At 35.6% G+C, this 18,872-nt stretch overlaps 1 protein-coding gene and 1 pseudogene across 9 annotated transcripts in view; one reads left to right on the top strand and one right to left on the bottom strand.

The window, feature by feature from the left end:
* The window catches only part of Spidr (scaffold protein involved in DNA repair), a 434,237-nt gene that overhangs the window by 117,327 nt on the left and 298,038 nt on the right, over window positions 1–18,872 (top strand). The gene's annotated exons all lie outside the window — the stretch shown is intronic.
* LOC124980994 (ubiquitin-conjugating enzyme E2 D3-like) lies at window positions 6,500–6,939 on the bottom strand (annotated as a pseudogene).

The following is an 18,872-nucleotide window of genomic DNA, read 5'->3' as shown; positions in this document are numbered from 1 at the left end:
CTGGGGGTATAGCTCAGTGGTGGAGTGTGTACTTGTAGATATTGACATAGATCACTGGGTTAAAAGGATGGAGAGACTGTGGCTCGGATGGATCAGAGCTCACTGGTTATTTACTCTGTACCTGGAGCAAACTGCTCAGTTTTTCTAAACCTTGGCTTCTTTCCTAATTTGGGCTGCTATGACAATCTATAGACTGGGTAGTTTATAAATAATAGAACTTGATTTCTCATAGTTCTAAAGGCTGGATGTCAGAGATCAGGATGCCAATATAGTCTGTTCTGGTCAGAACCCTTTTCTGGGTTGCAGCCTGTTGACTTTTTGTATCCTCACATACCTGATGGAGGGTAAACTGGTTGTCTGGTAATGGTACTGATCCCATTCACGAGAGTTCTTCCCAGATGACCTGATTACCTCTCTGAGTACCACCACAAATACCATCACATTGGGGATTAGATGAATTTTAGGAAGACACATTCAGTCCTTAATAGTTTCTTTCTCTTTAAAATGGGTATGATAGGGACTGGGGAGATAGCTTTCTCGGTAGAGTGCTTGCCTTGTAAGCACAAGGCCCTGGGTTCGATCCCCAGAACCTGAGGGGGGGAAAATGGGTATGATAGTACTGTAGTAAGGATCAAAAGAGATCATGAAAAGAAAACCTCTGGAACCAGTAGATTACTTTTAAAGTAATCTTTTAAGAAAATTATTCTTAAAAAAAAAAAAAAAAGGTTGGAGGAAAGCTCATAAATAAATAGCTAAAATAGCTAGGTTCTACCAGGTGAAATAAAAATCCTTTGCTTCGAACTTTCTTGGATGCATTGATCACCATTTTGAACCTAACTGCTCATGTTGTTTGTCCTCTTCCTGCAAGGTACCACATCAGAACTCTCCCGACATGGTGGCTTCTCATTCCTCCATCCTTATTGCTTTGTTTAGAGTACCTTCCTCTTCCCAACCTCTGCTTCAACTGTGAAACATCTATTCATTTACAAGCTATCTCTTCTGGAAAGACTTCCTCATAAACTCTTCCCTGTGAACCCTCCCATGCCCTATGCCTACCAGAGCCCCTGTGATCTAAAGTTACTAATGTATTTGTTTTTCTGTTCTTTCTTCTGTATTGTAAGTTTCTTGAGGTCAAGAAAAAGGCCTTATTTATCTTTTGTCCTCAGGTTAGAACAATGCCTGGCACATAGTAAACATGTGATTAATGTTTGATGAGTAGAAAAGGATAGGAAGGCTTACTATTTGCATAGCCAGTGCTGGGCATTGGTAATAAGTAAGACAAGCTGCCATCCCCTGTTTTGAGAACTTTATAGTATATTCTTTTTCATTTAATCCTTATGACAACTTTGTGAAACAGAATTGCTACCTACCCACTTTCCCTCCTTTCTGTCCTTTTCTTTCTTTCTTTTTATAATTGAGATTCAGAGAGGGTAAAAAAATTGGCTAGGTCACCCCATTGGAAGAACACAGTGCATAAAATTCTTAGCAGGACTTAGGTACTGTTCTTGTCAGTAAGGAAATGAAAAAGAGATAAGAGGTCTCGAATTAGTATTTAAAAGCTTATTCTTTAATTCTCAAATTTGTGACCTTGCTATAGAAAATGGAGGTAAACATGATCATATTCAGTACACTGCTGTGGAAGGTATTCCTGAAATGGCCTTATAAAACGCTTTTTAACAAAATTAAAAATCTCAAGTTCATCAGAAAAGCCGTATTTCAAGTAATATTTCAGATAGCACTAATACTTTTAGAAACAAAGATCCCAACCTTTGCTTAATGGAAAAACATTTTAAAAAATCACATTTGTTAAAAAATTCATAACTGATCTCTTCTAAATTGTTAGGCTTTATTTGAAAAGAAGTAGATACTATCATTGTATAACTTTTGCTTAGAGGACATTAAACATTTCTGGTTCAAGCACTTTCACTTGATCCTGTGAAGAAATTTGGGCATATGGTAGGTAATTAACCTATTGGCAATTTGAAGCAGACGTTCATTCAAAGCATTTGCAATTTCAAGGTTTAAGAAAAATGTCAACCTTCATTATGAAAGTTTCTAGAGTTTATACTCCCGTGACTTGCAAATCAAGGAGGATCTTAGTGGTAGACCGAAATTACTCTTTGTTTAGAGTATTTGTAAGACTTACATTGATATTTGATTGTCTCGATATGTTTCTGACTTTAAATCCATTTGAAACATTTCAAATTAATAAGATAAATGTGGAAGAGAATGATTTTCAGATATTAATAAAATGTCAAGGGGAACAAGCCTATGAGAAATAAGTCCTAGTAAGTGCTTACCCCTGTTTTCTTTTCATAGTCCTCTTGTCAGCACTGATAATCATGTATTATTGTTTTGTTTTATTCTTTAAATAAATGTTGAACTGTTCTTGACCTGTTCGTATATGCTGTTTTAGGTTAATTTCTTTTTACTCATTCTAGGTGTGGTGATGGTTTCTACTGAGCCATCATTTTTTTTCCTCCCTTGTTCATCTGCAAAATTTTCAATATAGAATTACAGACAGATGTGGTGAAAGTCAGTCAAAAGGGAATATAGAAGGGCCTGGGGATATAGCAAGGTAGAAGAACACTTACAACATGTATAGGGCCCTGAGTTTGATCCCCAGCACTACAAAAACAAAAGAAGAAAGAACTATAGAAGGAAATAAAATAAATAAACCTGGCATTTCTCTGTAAGTTAAAACCATATAATTAGAAACCAGGTCTAATAAAACCTTATTTGCTTTATGTTTCTCTTAGTTGCCCATTTAAACTTTTAAAATAAAGACTGTATCTATTCAAAAGCAATTAAACTTTGTTGCCTAGAAATAACAACAAAAATATAAATTATCCCATTCTGGATATTCTAAATTTTTGGACTTATTTATTTTGTCTTATATGTGTAATTTTGGAGTCTACACATCTGTGGAGATTAACCTTTGTTTTTCTTCTTTTTTTTAATGTCTGCCCAAGAAAAGAGGGTATCTTCCTGCTTGTTTCCATCCAAAGCCTCTTCATGATGGTTTAGTTTTAGATGTCCTTGTTTTTCGTTTAGTTTTAATGCTCTGATTTGCTCTAGATGACTTGGCTTTCAGTTATACCTAATCAAGGAGGCAAAGCTATTTAAAAATAGGCATTTAATTTTAACAGATGGGGCTAGGTAAATTTACAGCCAAGACTAGTAGACAGTTTATAGGAATGTGATTCTCTTATTTTGCTTTGTCTAGTTTAGGAGTATTATTTTTTATTCCTTGTTTTTGATTAAAATAGATCAAATAGCTATAATTAAGAGCAAAAAAGCACTCTTTTCTCTTACAGCAGGGTCTTCAATGCAGTAGTTCTAAATGTTCCATATTTTCAAGCTATTAGAAATTTCTTATTTCTTTTGAGATAGTTGTCATTAAATGAACGATTTGTGAATGACAAAGAAAGGAATTTGAATAGATTTGGGGATCTTACAAGTATGAGGTACCTAGCATGATTGAAAAGATTTTTCAGTTCAGCTTCATGTACACTGACTTCTAAACATTTAAGTTTCATATTAATGCTGGACCAGTGTTCCCAGAAGTTTGTATCAGTCTTAGCAAATCTATCATCATTATGATTTAAGATAGGATCCTTTCTAAGTAAAAGATCATTTCAAAATCTTCTTCATGGCAGTGGTGTCTTTTAAAAAGGGACTTTGATTATGTTAGGCAAATTTTGAGATCTTCTTTGTACAATACTGAATACAGTTATTGGGTAAATTAAGTGTTTTAAACTCTTTAGAAATCAGTTGCAGGATTAGTTACAAATTTTGTACAGAATTGAATAACTTAAAGATGGTCTATTGCTGGGTGGCTTTGAAAATGGAGAATCTTGAGGCTTTCCTTAAAAAATTACATATATTTTAAAATTTATTTTCTATATATATATAGAAAAAAGATGGCAATTTTTTTGAACAAAAAAATATATATACATGTATATTTCTGTCTTGTTTAACTTGATTAACTTGTTAATCAAGAAAAATAATTTTTTTGGTTTGCAGGCCAAATTTGGCCCACTACCTATCTTCTTAAATGAACTTTTGCTTTATGTATGACTGCTCTCACATTAAATTGGCTGATTTGATTGTTTGTGACTCACTGTATGGTTTGCAAAGCTAAAAATGGTTATTGTATGGTCCTTTATAGGAAAATTTGTTTACCCCTTTTGGAGATTGTGATTTACTTTCTAGTCATAACTCATTTCACTGTCACGGCTTCCATGAATTGGGATTGAAATTTCTTTAAGTTCTAAATATGTTATTTTTAAAATATATCTAGTTATGACTGATTACCAAGATTGTATAGACTAGATTTTACGTTTCATTCTACTGAATGAAAATGTGTTAAAATAATAAAATTCCATAAATTATGTGTCTGGAGCCCCCAAGGCAAATTTTAGTAATTTGCTAGAAGTAATCATAAGAAATCAAGAATAGGTATACCCATGGCTATGGTTAATTATAGCAAAAGGTAAAGGTGCAGCAGGAGCATTCTAGAGCTTCCAAGATTCCTTTTCCAGCAGAACTGCAAAGAACATGTTTAGTTCCTATAGCAATGAATTGTGGCAACCCACGCAAAGTTTTATCTGTTGTGGGAGACCTAACAGGTCAGTGCTTGCTGACAGACTGCAGTTATTGAAATTCCAGTCCTTCAGAAGGAAAGTAGGTGTTTATTATAAATTATATTGCTTGAACAAACTATAATCTAGACAAAGTGGTACAGATTATGTGAAATTGGAGCAACTCAACCTGCTAAGTTGATGCTTTCCTACATAAGTCTCCAGTGTCATATACTTCATAAACAAAATGTTTTGCTAGTTGGAATTAGGTTTCAAATATATTCTTTAAATGACTTGGTTACTTTTAGTCAGCATTCTTATTTTCCCATAAGAAATACCTATATGACTTTATTAAATCAAACCCAGGATAAGTTTATAGTATCATGGGTCTTTAAAATTAGTGAACATAATAAAGCTGATAAACATTGTTAATTTGGACCAAGTATCCAGGACTATCTTTGCCATTTCAAGATTTTGTAGGGACTGAAAGTATTTGCCAGTTTTTTCCATAGTTCATGTTCTTGCATGAATATCAAAGAGTAATCATTTTCCATGATGACTTATCTCCATAATATTGTTTTAGCTCATTGTGGCCAATAAAATTCCCAGCAGTATATTAAACATTATCTTTTAGCTATATAATGATGAAACAAGCATTATGAAATATTACACCTTTTAAATTCCTTGATATTAAAGCCCTTCGTGTATCACCTTTATTGAACCTGAAGATTATGGAAAAATACATAGGTCAGGTTTGTTTTTTTTTTTTTTAAGAGACAATTCATTTTGCCTTTTCTCATATTCGTAACTATTAAAGCTAAGTGCATGCAGGCACACACACACATAAATATATATACATATTTCCCTCTAGTCTTTTGGCTCCCTTTATTTTGTAGACAGAATTGGGTATAATGTGTGTAGGAAGCATGTGGATAATGGGAATTCCCGCATTTATTCTCTTAATTTGCTATGTGATTCTGGACAACTGCATACCAATCATTTAATCTTGTTTGTTTTATCTGCCTGTTTTCACCTCAGAGTAATCTTATGAGGATTATTTTGATAAAGTTAGGTTATTTCATACATGCACCTTTATGGACATATAAAATATGATGAGATATCTCTTATCAGAAATCTAGTCAGGGCCTTGGAGCTTACCGGGGATCTGGAAGGATTCCCTGGGCCCCTGAAATGACTGTTGTTAGATTTGCTTTACAGTTGAGTGCTTTGGGCTCTTGGTGACTTGACTTACTTATGGCCAAGAAGCCATATGTCCATCTCTGAAGATCAGAATCTATATTTTATCAATCTTCATTATTCTTTTGATATCCCACATTGAGCCTTGCTATTTTCTGGTTTGTAAACCCAAGGCAAACAAGAAGGTTTCTGACTGTGGCAGTCAGAAAAGCTGTTAGGAGTAGAAGTGGGGCATCATAGCAGTGGAGCAACCAGCAGCCTTGCAGATGGGAAAGGAAATCCATCTGGCATGTGCAGAATTGCATTATCTCAGAGTCCAAAGCAATAGTTCTCTACAAGATAACTGAGCTTTCAAGGTAATCAACTGTATTCAGCAGATGCTAGTTAAGAAGAGAAGAAACAATGGAAAATTGTTTCCAAGGGATTTTTCATTCAAATGATTAAAATAGGAACATTTTTAGAAGATTCTATTCCACAAGAAGCTTAGTGAAATATTGGTTAACTTGTCAGATGAGTTTAGAAAAACAAAGTAATACAAAACTCTAGAGGTCTCAATACACACAAGCATATTATTGATTCCTGAGAAATTTTACAATATGAAAACCTATGTAAGTTTATTCAGCTGAGTTTATTCAAACTGATTTGCTCCTTTAAAAAAAAAACAGTAATTTGAAGCTTATTCCATCCAGAGTGCAAGTTATTCTGACTTTAAGGTAGCATCACATGGCATATTTCCAAGTCCTTTCCCAATATATTCTGTTGTACTTATCTTTGTTTGTTTTATAGATCCGTGCAATGTCTGCCACTAGAGGGTCATCTGGTTTTGGATCAGATAGCAGTGAATAAATGGGAAAAAGAACTTTAGATATAGTTAAAGCAGGAGACCATCATGATCTTAGAATAAGACAAATGTTGCCATTGCTGTTAATATGGGGATAATGAATTCTTTTTGTAAATGAAACCTTAGGTGGTTAGAAGGTATAGTCTGTAGGAAAATGAATTGTCAAAAAGAATATACCACCTTGCTATGGGTTGTCATTAGGTCCCATAATTGTGACTTGCCAATGAAACATATCATCCCCAATTGGACCTGCAGAACATTGTGCTGGGGGTCATAGGCCAAATCACTAAGTTCCTCATTAATCCATTTCAGCTCCATAGTCTGTTCTTGTCTGTTTCCTTACTATCTTGGTGTGTGCTCAAAGGTCCAACCAAAATTCTTGATTATTCAGGCAGCAGGGAAGTGTTGTCTCTTGTCTCACACCAGCTGTGTCAGAAACAGGCCTAGAGGGGCTGGGACTTCCCTCAAGCTGCAGCCTCGGCTTCCCTCTTGAAATTTACTCAGAATACATGCTAACTTGTCTGGTGTATGGAGGAACACCCTTAGGACCCACAGGCCATGTACTAGCTTTTCACCGATTTTGCTTTTGATACAGCCTTTGTTCTCTCAAGGCACCTACCTGGCTCATACCTCCAAAGACTTATACATTTCCAGGGGTCCTGTCTCTATTCTATCATTTTTTTTCTCCTTCTTCAATCCTCAATTGTATAGGATTTTAATTCTTTGCCTTGAATATGAACAGTGCCTAGGTCATAACAGAAAGAGCTTATGTCTTGCCTCTGGTTTATATACATAAATGAACAGATTTATTTTTAAAACATGCTTTCATGTTTGCTTCTCTACCCAGTCATTGAGTGAAAGTCTTGAGTTAAGAGATCTTCAACCACTACCAGACTGAGGGCAACTGCTGCCTCTGCCTGAGGTTGGGAGGAGGTGGCCTTTAAGAAAGACTTATGGCCATATCTCACTGAGTATATTTTGAAACATAAAGTATGGGGCTACTTCAGTTATATCATGGTTCTATCAAAATTCCATAGTTGTATTCTATTTTCCTTGGAGAACGGGTTGCTTTTCTTTCTTTTCATCTGTGATCACTACAGACTGGACATGCCAGGATATCAAAGGCTGTGGGACTATACTGCCAGGCAGGTTACCTGCTGTGTGTGCTGAGGAGGCCTAGCAGCCTTGGGCACTCTCTACCCTTTTCTCTCCTCAGCCTAATGAACTTTGACTGACCTAGCATATTCCTTCCTTGAGCATTATAATTTTTCTCTCCCTTCTTTTCTCTTCATGTGTACATTTGTCCAGTATTTCTTATTTTCCCTTTGGGGTTCTCAGAGCTAGTGCCTTGGGTGTGAGGATGAGATGGAAGGGTACATTTGTAAGTCTCTTAACAGACTTGACTTCTTGTTCCCATTGGACTGTGATTTGAGGTTGGAAACACATATTTGGTTTGGGGAAGGTGAGCCAAGTGGCTTACAGAGGCGTAACTGGGTGTAGCTTGTTAAACCTGTTTACCTCAGAAAAGTTTTTTTTTTTTTTTTTTTCTTGAATGTGTGAGAAAATCTATAGCTTTTGTTTTCCCTCTCACTGGTTCTGATTTTCATGGATAAAGTTTCAGTCACAAAAAGCACACCAGGTAAACAATGAAAATACATCTCTTATCAGTAGTTTAAGCCTTTCTATTGTGACATAGTGTTGCTTTTATTAATTTTAATCCCAGTAGAACATATAATTCTGTTAGCAGCTGGGAATCTGGTATACTCTTCAGTTTTATTTGCTTTCCTTTTTTTACACAGGCACTGAAGTTCTTGATAAATAGCAAGAGAACAGCCCTCATTAAAGGGGGGTGTTTTTTGTGATTCTACTAGAACATAAAGACCATATGAATAAGGACTTTGGTCCCACTTGCCATAGCTGTTGGGTCTTGAATGGTTCTTGATACACAGTAGGCACTTAATTAATTTGTTAAATGAATAAATCCCATTTTAGAATTGGGTGGAATTTGATAACTACATTTTGTGGCATATGAGCTACCAGTTCTCTTTCATTCCCCTCAAGTTTTAAGACAGTCATGGTTTTCGTGATTTAATTGCCATGGCATGCATTCAGCAGCATTTTTGTTGTTACCTACTTTCCAATCTCTAAAAAACAGTTAGTGGTTTGTATGGTATTGAAAAGCTTCTAAGGAGGAGTCCGGACCTTAATAATTCTCTGTTCTTCCCTTCTGACGCTACTGACTGTTCTCATTTGTAGTGTGTCTTTAAGAAAGGGAAGCTGAACCCAGGATAGTTGGGATGAACTTAGCAGCACTGCTGCATGATCTCATAAGATCCTATAAGGGCAGGTCTGGGCCTGGTTAGTAATTGGATGCAAGGTCTCAGAGAGCAGAAACTAGCACCTGACAGGATATGGCATGGGGAACCACACCTAGCCTGCAAGTCAGGGCACAGCCAGCACCTGCCCACACAACACTAGGCACTTGACAAGGGGTCTTCATAGAGCCATCTTAGCATACCTTCTTGTACTGACTGAAAACAAAGACTTGAGACTTTGTTTTTTTGCATGAAACAGTCAAGGGAGCAGTTTTCTGCATTATAATTGGCTGTATCGAGGAATGATGTTAGTTTAGTTGCTATCTTCCCTTTCTTATTTCTGCTGCTAGAAAAGAGGCCACAAACGTGTCCTTTAAAAATAAAGAGATGATTACTTATTGGTGATATTCCACTGTTGCTCCTGGTGTGACATCTCTGTAAAGTTTAGAATTAAAACCTTCAATTTCTGAGTGTAAAAGCAATGTTTTATCTGGCTCATTTGTTTCATTTCTCACTGAGGCAGCTTTACCACTGAGGCACTCTTTGATCTTGCAGTTAGACATCAGTCTTCCTAATTTTATTCATCTAGGAAACATGTAGACTTTCGTACATGTATGTACATGAAGATGTGCTTTACAGGAATTGGGACACTTCACTTTGGGTATTTTAGATATTTAGGGAAATCACTTACCATAAGCTTTTCTTATGAAAAAACATTTTATGAAAAAAAATTGTAAATACCATTATCCATAACAGTAGATAGCTTAAAGAGTATCAGATGAATTGTATGGAGCATTATATTGATTTGCTAACTTTTAAATTGAAAGTTTATGGTAATTATTTTGAAAATTTTATATTTTAGTTTCAAAAAAATAGTTATATTGCTGACTATCCATCTGTTTAGAAAATTGTAGGATTTTTGTTTACTGGCTTTCCTGTCAGTTCACATAAGTTTATGCACGTATTACTTGTTTTGTCCTTGCCCCCTTCCCATACATCACCCCCAAGATGAGAATTTTTTTTATCAACTTGACAGCACAGAATTATAGAATATTAAAGGATCCCAAAAAGGAATGGAAGTCACAGAGTTCTCGTGACTCTTAACAGGGTCATATCTAATGGAAGGCTGTGATGAGACCACAGTCATAGAAATGCACCTAAACAGGGGATCCATGAGTTAGGCCCCACTGCTTAGTGGGTTGGGATGGTTCCTCACTCTGGCACAGCAGGAAAGGATCCTACTTCTTTAGTGGCCTCTACCAAGAAGCTGTTTCCATCTCCTGGCCAGGAGCTCTATCTCTGCTGGTCATGTAAAATGCCAAGTAGTATCTTCCTTCCCCTTTCTTTGCTCCTAAATATGTTCTCTATTTCAATCAGTAGCACCACTGTCCCAGCCGTGATGAACTTTGACCTCTTTTAGTACCTCTCTTAAACTCTTTCTCTGAAGTCTTTTTATTAGTATTGTTTGGTTACTGAAGTGTTTTAGAATAATAATTATTAAAGCATGAACCAGAAATAGATTAACTTTTGCCAGAATACTAAATTACTTTCAGTATGTTAAAATGCTATATTAATTTGCTATTATTAATAATTTTCTGTAGCATTTCATCAGTGGGTTTGGCAATGGTAACAAGTCAGAATGCACACTTATAGAACCCTGGCACCAAGGAGCCACACTGAATGGGTGTAGGTGATTTTCCCCAAATGCATCGTTATTCCAAGAATATATATTCAAAGCATATTGCCCACTACTCATAGGTCTGTTGATGTGTTGTCTACATAAACACATGTACTGTATACATATATCCTTGGGTTAAGTTATAAGAAAACTTTAGATAATAGTTTTTGCAAGTAAAACTGTGTTTTTTAATGATTATAATGGTTATGTTTTATAATTGATAGGAAATTTGGGCTTGCTGTTTTGACCCTTTACTTTCATCTTTTTGATTGTAAGAAATTCCAGATAGTCCGTTCATCTTTTGTGATGCTGTTGCAATGAATTCAGTATCCCTATATAACAAAAAGTGTTTGTATAAAATGTTCATGTTTTAATATGTGTCATTTAATTTTCCCAAATTAGTATTTGGTAAGACATCTACTAAACCCCAAACTGGAAATGTAGAAGTACAATACAAAATGACATGAATGCTGAATAGAATGACAGCATTCTATTCAGGATTCCATTTTCCCCCACTGAACACTTATGACTACTTTGGGATGTATTGGTTTGTTGAGTGAATCAGTGAATGAGAGTTTAAGATGAATTTTAAGTCCCACTTTACCCCATTATATAGCAATATCATTTGTAATTCTAGTGAAATTACTCACAAATCTTTGTTCTTAAACAGTTTTATACCTTTTTTTAGCCTTTGAGAAGGAATATAGCTTTATTGCTCTTTCATTTTCTATAATTTCAAGACACTGAAACCAAACTTCTTTAAAAAAGGTTCTATATTATTAAGACTAATGAAACAAATCTAACATTAAGAAAAGTTGAATATGTTATTCAAAATCACTTGAGTTTTTTTAACATTTCGATATGATTTGGACTGAAACTGATATTCACAGGCCATTATAAACATTATTCTTTCAATCACTGGGAATCATTTTAAAATTAGAAAAGTTCATTGAAAATTTCAATTTCTTTACTTTTTCTCAAAATGTTTTTTAAAAATGTAGTTATTGGCAGATTCACCATGATGTCACTAGGGTCAGCCACCTCTGAGTGAAAGCTTGAGATAGGTGCTGATCTGTCCTCAAAGCGCCTGCAGTCCCTTCCTTCCTCTCACCTCCCTGGAACTGAAGCCCATTCAGTTTAGACTGTTTGCTAAAATATTCCATTGGTGACTCAAGTCATGAATGTTAATATATTTATGTTTATCTAGAAGATTTAAGAAATGTTTCTGGCCAGGTGCAATGTCACTTGCCTATAATCCCAGAGACTAGAGTGGTTAAGACAGGAGAATCTTGGGGGGGAACAAAAAGGACTGGAGATGTATCTCAGTGTAAATCACACCTGGATTCCATCCATAGTACCAAAAAATTTCAATATTTCTTGTTCTGTTGATTTTGTGATAAGAACAAATATCCCTAGTTACTTAGCTTGGAATACTGTGTCCTCTCATATTAGTCTTGCTTTTTGCCAGACTCACTCTATTTTTGTTGTTATTTTTCTTCCCCTCATTTTGTTTTGCTTTTTGTTTGTTTGTTTGTCTGGATTTTGTTTTTTGGTACCAGGGATTGAACTCAGAGGAGCTTAACCACTGAGCCACATTCCCAGTCCCTTTTTATTTTTTAGTTTGAAACAGGATCTAACTAAGTTGTTTAGGGCCTTGCTCTGTTGCGGAGACTGGCTTCAAACTCACAACCCTCCTACCTCAGCCTCCTGAGCCGCTGGGATTGTAGGCATGCGCCACTGCACCCAGTGTGTATAGTGTTTTTAAACCAGTTTGCTTGTCTTTTGATTTGTTTCCAGTTGGGTAAGGTTTTGTGTACAAGTTTTAAATTTTTATGTAGTAATTCATTTCTTTTATGGACTTTGAGTTTTATGTCATACTAGAAAGATCTTTTTCTATTTTAGAATAATTTTTAAATACATTCATATTTTATGTCTTTGTAAAACTGTTTTAGGAGGTTATTTTGGTGTAAATAGAGGGACCCACCAGTGTTTTTGTTTATTTGTTTGTTTTGTCTTTCTCTAGGTAGATAGCCAATTATTTTCCAAGTAGATTTTTTTGGCCTACTCTTCATTTATATTAATTTTCAAATATCTTATTTGTGTTTGTATCAATCTTTGGAATCTCAGTGCTGTTTGATTGGTTTGTCTATTTCTGGGTTAGTACAATGCTTTTAATGCTGTAGTTTTACCATGTATTTTCTCATAGAAGTAGCTTCCTTTTACTTATTTTCTTTTTTGAAAATGTACTTGCTTTAATAAAAAAAAGCTTGAGGGAAATCCTTTAAACACAGTGGATTATTTTACTTGGCTTAAGCAAGTATTCATTACTTTATATATACCTATATATTAATTTTTTTCTGCACCTGTGACTCATAATTACTTAGTTATCATGAAGTTCAGTGAGGATGTCAGCCATGTGCAGCATGAAGAGGTGGGATGCTATTTTGGAAGGCTGGAATTGGGCCTGGAGTGAAGTGGGCTTGTCCCTGCTGCATTATGTGATTTTTGTGGAAACTTGAGCAGGTCATGGAACTGTCTCCCATGTTTCCTCCTTTCTATAGGATGGCATTTCCTAGAACATTTATTGACATTTAGACATCAAAAGTAGTCTTCCGTTACTATTTTTCACTGAGCTGTTGTGAGGAACAAGTGAATAATACATTCATAAGTCCTTTAAAACTGGTAGGACAAGGAGAAGAACTTTAAAACTGGTAAGACAAGGAGGAGAAGAATGATGATGATGATGATGATGATGATGATGATATTGTTCTTATTATTATTTTGTTTTACTTTAGTTGAAGGAAGCCTTCTTGTTCCAGAAAATAAGGAGGAAGTAGAAGAGAATGGTGTGTTTGGGTTTGCTGCTGCTGCCCAGACCACTCACTCGCCAATTTTTGCTGCATTCTATCTGATGAGGGAATATATAGGTTGAATCCTTGGAACATGAGAAGAAACTTGTGGTGGGAGTGAGGAGGCATATTGCTGTGCAAGAAGAGACATGATATCCATAAAGCAGTGAAGAATATGGTGTGAAACCTGATAGCAGGTCAGAGGAGCTAGAGAACAGCTCTCAAGGTTGACAGTCCCACAAGTGGAGTCTGGAGGGAGCCGTGCAAGGCCTTGTAAACCATGGTCAGAGATTTGAATAGTATTCTAAGTGTCCCTGACAGTCATTTATGGAATCTGAAGGGGAGAGTGTAATGATTTATTTACAGTGAAGATTATTTTGATTGTGATGAGGATGATGGATCAAATGGGTGAATGGACAGGAGTGGAAGCAGAGTCCAACATAGAAGTATAAATAACTGTGGGTGGACAGGATGCAGAGAGTTAGTTTTAGAAGTAGAACTTACTGATGAATTAAGAATTTGTGTATTTCTGAGTTGAGTACCTGAGTTGAATGTGGTATTACATACTGATAATGGGGATACTGGGGTCATCAACTAATTTTAAGGACTGTATTAAAATTTAATTTTGAGCTTTTCAAATAGAGGTATTTGTGAATATGTGGATTAAATCATCTGAAAGCAGATGAACAACTTTGCAATGTAGAGGAGGAGTCTGCACAGATATTTGCAATAACTTCCTATGAGTTCTCTCTACATTAACATTTTCCTTAGTCAAATCCATCCTGAACAGTGCAGCCTCCAGAACAATCTTCTCAATGTACCTCCTAATTCATCTTCCTTGCCTGTTCAGAAATCATCCAAAATCATTATTAAAAAAAATAATAATCCTCTGGTTTCTGCAGAGGATTTCTAAACTCTTAAACTTGACACTCAAGATGATCCACAACCTGTCCTTACTCAATTTGTAAGATTATGTCGTTTGTATTATTGTCTACTTTTTAAATTTTTTTATTGGCTCATAATACTTATACAAAAATTTAGGATTAACTTTGACATAATTATGAATTCACAGAAGTGTAGTTTGCTTCAATTAATCCTCAGTACTTACCTTTACCTTTCTGCTTTATCCTCCCCCTTTCCCCTTTCCTCCATTCATCTATTTATCCACATTTTTAAAAAATTAGTGTCTTGTGAATACACCTGATGGTGAGATTCACTGTAGTGTATTCATACGTGTACATTAGAATGTTGGGTTAGATTAATTCCACTGTTTTTCCCTTATCCTGTCCCTCTTCTTCCTCTTCATTCCCATTTTTCTGTTCCGCTGATCAATCTTTTATTTTGATGACATTCCACCCCATTTCTTTTCTCTCTCTTGTTCCTCCCACCAGTTTTACACTAGCTTCTATATATCAGAGAACACATTCCACCCTTGACTTTCTGCATCTGGTTTTTTTCTCTTAGCATTATAGTATCCAGTTCCATCCACTTACCAGCAAATGACATAATTTCATTCTTCTTTATGACTGAGGAATACTCCATTGTGTATGTATACCACATTTTCTCTATCCATTCATCTGTTGAAGGTAGGCACCTAGGTTGGTTCCATAATCTGACTATTGTGAACTGTGCTGCTGTAAACATTGATGTGGTCCCTATGGTATGCTGATTTTAGATCTTCTGGATATATACCAAGGAGTGGGGTGGGATAGTTGGATCATGTGGTGGTTCTATTCCTTCTGTTTTGAGGCATCTCCATGCTACCTTCCAGAGTGGTTGCACTAATTTACAATCCCACCAGCAATATATGAATGTACCTTTTCCCCTACATCCTTGCCAGCATTTATTATTACTTGTATTCTTGATGATTGTCATTCTAACAAGAGTGAGATGAAATCTCAGTGCAGTTTTAGGTTTGCATTTCCTTGACTGCAGTGGATGTTGAACATTTTTTCATATATTTGTTGGCCATTTTTATTTCTTCTTTTGAGAAGTGTGTGTTTAGTTCTTTTGTCCATTTTGTCTTTGAGGCCTAATGTATGTTTTACCTCTTCTAGTGTGTCTGCTAGTTTCAGATCAGTCAGAATAAGGGCTCCATTCTTTATCACTTTGGAATATTTCATATGGGCCATGCATATATTCTTTATTTTTCTTAAAGCTTTTTATGGAACTGTGTCTTTTTTATCTTACATAACACCTTACACATGGTATGTACCAAATAAATATTTGTTTAAGGGAGTATTTTCTCTATTTGGTGATATGTAACAGACAGTTAGCCTGCTTGTTTTAAAAAAACTTACTGGAACAATGTTCTCTGTCCTGAATCCAATAAAGTAAGCCTTAAGGCAGCCCTATGAACCATTCCACCAGTAGCTTATAATCTTTTCATCCAGTGAGTCATCATTAATGTTGTTTAGCTTCCACTTCCCATACTCTGTTTTGAATTAAATCAGGAAAAAAAAGAATCTGTTTGGCTCAGGTTTGGTCTGTTGTCTACATGAAGGGATGTAACCCTGATCCCTGAAAGTGATCTGAGAGTAGGCACACAGTTACTGAGATTGAGAGGGCCCTGTGGCCACCTGGAGGTTCACAGGCTGCCCCTTTGTGAATAGGTTGACTGGTTGTCTGAAAAGAGGAGTCAGAAGTAAGTTACACTAGATGTCTATCACAGCCAACTGGAAACTAGGTCATTATTGAACACTTTATGGTTTTGGTAAATTGTGACTTGCACCAAAGACAGATATGTTGGCATGCCTTTGGTGACAGGTTTCACAGGAACTGTTTCTTGCTCATATTTTTACCTTGTCATTTATGCTACTTAAAATTAATATTAACCATCGATATTAATTTAGAGCTACTATTAATTATTAATATTAATGCTAATTGATATTAGTGTTAATACTAATTATTAATATTAAGTAATTTTAATGTTAATTCATTAACATTCATCATTCCAATGTTTCTTGTATCAGGAAAACAAACTGATAGTAATAATTTTATTATATTTTAAACATTAGCAAATTATGACAAGAGCTACGTAGTGACCTTTTGCTTGGTGAACACTGCAGTTATTTTTCAGTTATAAAAGATCCTTATGTATACTTCTGTATTAGTGCTACAACTGGACTTTAAAAATGAAGAAAATAAGCCAGGAGCAGTGGGATATGCCGGTAGTCCTGGCTGCTTGAGAGGCTAAGACAGGAAGATCACAAATTGAAGAACAAGCCTGGGAAATTTAGTAAGACCCTGTCTCAAAATGAAACATAAAAAGGGCTGGAGATGTAGCTCAGTGGTAAAAAGTACTTCTGAGTTTAATCATTAGGTAGGTAGGTAGGTAGATGAAATAAAGATAATCCTTTATGAAATTTTTAAGAGTTGGTTAACCTTTCAAAGGTAGCAGGAAAAAATGGAAAATGTTAATAGCTTTAAAAGATGAAATTTTAAATCTTTGGTACTTGAAATTCATAATTTACACAAGGTAATTCATTTCTTAGTAATAATTATTTTGTAAAGAATAAAATTTTCAGCCAAAATTTTATTCAAGTGCTTTGGGTTGCTTTATATAGCAGTAGGTAACCTATCAGGAATAACAGTATATTGGTGGAAAGAATTTTCTTAAAGTACTAGAAAGAATGACAGTGTTGTGTACTATGTCCTTCTTCTGTCATGGTTAAATTTTAATAACAATTCTCTGTGTAGCACACAGATCCTGGTGATTAAAAAGTTCATTGATTCTCCTAAGAGATAAATGGGTAAAGGATATGAACAAGCAGTTCACTGAAGAAATATAAAGCAGTAAACAAATGCAAAGATTTTCAACCCTATTAATGATTAGGAACATGCAAATTTAAACAGGAGAAATACCATTTCATACCCACAAGATTGATAAAAATGTATACATCTAAAAATACTCAGTGATGCTGACCATGTTTTGCAGATTTCAAACACTCCTGGTACCTTTCAGTACATTGCTATTAAATTCTATTCTGAGGAAATTCACTTGGATTTCATGGTTTTCACGATTTTAACTTCAATATTGTCATATCAGTTATGCATAACTGAGCAAATATTTCTTTTTATGCCATCCTTTCTAGGAAAGAAAATAAAATGTGTAGATCTAAACTTCTTAAAAGAAGCATTAGGTCTACCATTTTCACATCATGTCCCATTTGTCCTCCAAAGCATATTCTTACCAGGATTCAAGATTCATAGATTTCTTATATCTGTATAATTCCCTTTTGTCAAATCAAAACCACATTTCTCTGTCCCTACTGGAAGAGAACTTAAATATTGATGGTATTCCCAAGGTTCCAACCTGGCCTTTCTCTTCTTACTTCCATGGACAACCTTCTCCAACTTTCCTGCCTTCACATTTTGTTTTTGTTCTTATGATTTTTAGAACTGTATCTCCATACCAAATAATTCTTAAAACTTTAGACACCCAGAGCACCTCCCTATTGGTCATTTTGCTCCAACCATTCCACAGGCATCACAACATTAACATATGAAAACCAAATTCTGTTTTAGCATCTCACCCTCCACATATATTTCCCAAATTTTCTTTTTAGGTGGATACATCTCCCTTAATTATTGCCCAAACTGGATGCCTGGAGTCTTCCTTGACTTAACACTCACTTTCATTCCTAACATCTGAGAGTCAAGTGTGGTTGTATTGTTTTCCTTCAAATCTGTCTCTTTCGCTTTCTCCTACCACTCCGATCCTTTTTATGTTTGGCTCTGATTATGGAAGAGCCTTTTAGCTTTCTGCATTCCCAACCTGCTGGCATGGTTCCTACTCTGCCTTCCCTATCCTACATTATAGTCTGTTCTTCAGACGGTTGTCCAATAATCGTTTTCCACATTAGCATCTGATGTTGTTAGTTCCTTTTTTAACCTTGCTATTGGCACCTCTGTGCTTCAGAATAAAGCAGATACTGTTTTGTGTTTCCCAAGACCATTCTACAGCCTTATCTCTTAAACAGTTCTTGCAGATTTTTCTGCATGTCTTCTGTTCTCCCTGTTCACACTATTTTTTCTCCAGGGGTTGTACTTCCTCCATTCTCTGTCTTATTAGCATTCCACTTCAGATGGCAGATCCTGGGAAACAAAAATTTTCTGGTACTTTAACTCCTTTCTTTACTTCCCTTATCCTTGTGCCCTACCTGACTTTGTTTCTCTTCTGTGTTTTTGGAGTTCAAATCATATCTCTATGGCAATACTCCTACCACAGTATTTTATAAGTGTTTGTGTGCAGCTTCCCTCATCCCCATGGAGTGCTGTGAATCCTCTTCACATGTGCATGTAAGTCCCCAACACAAGCTGCCTGTGGTTGATTATTATTTGTTGACTTATTTCCAGAATAGTGGTTCTTAAGTGGGGGTGTTTTTTGTCCCCCAAGGAAAATTTGGC

This window comes from Sciurus carolinensis, chromosome 1 (assembly GCF_902686445.1).
Source record: "Sciurus carolinensis chromosome 1, mSciCar1.2, whole genome shotgun sequence".
Lineage (NCBI taxonomy): Eukaryota > Metazoa > Chordata > Mammalia > Rodentia > Sciuridae > Sciurus > Sciurus carolinensis.
This window is presented reverse-complemented; position numbering and strand designations above follow the sequence as displayed.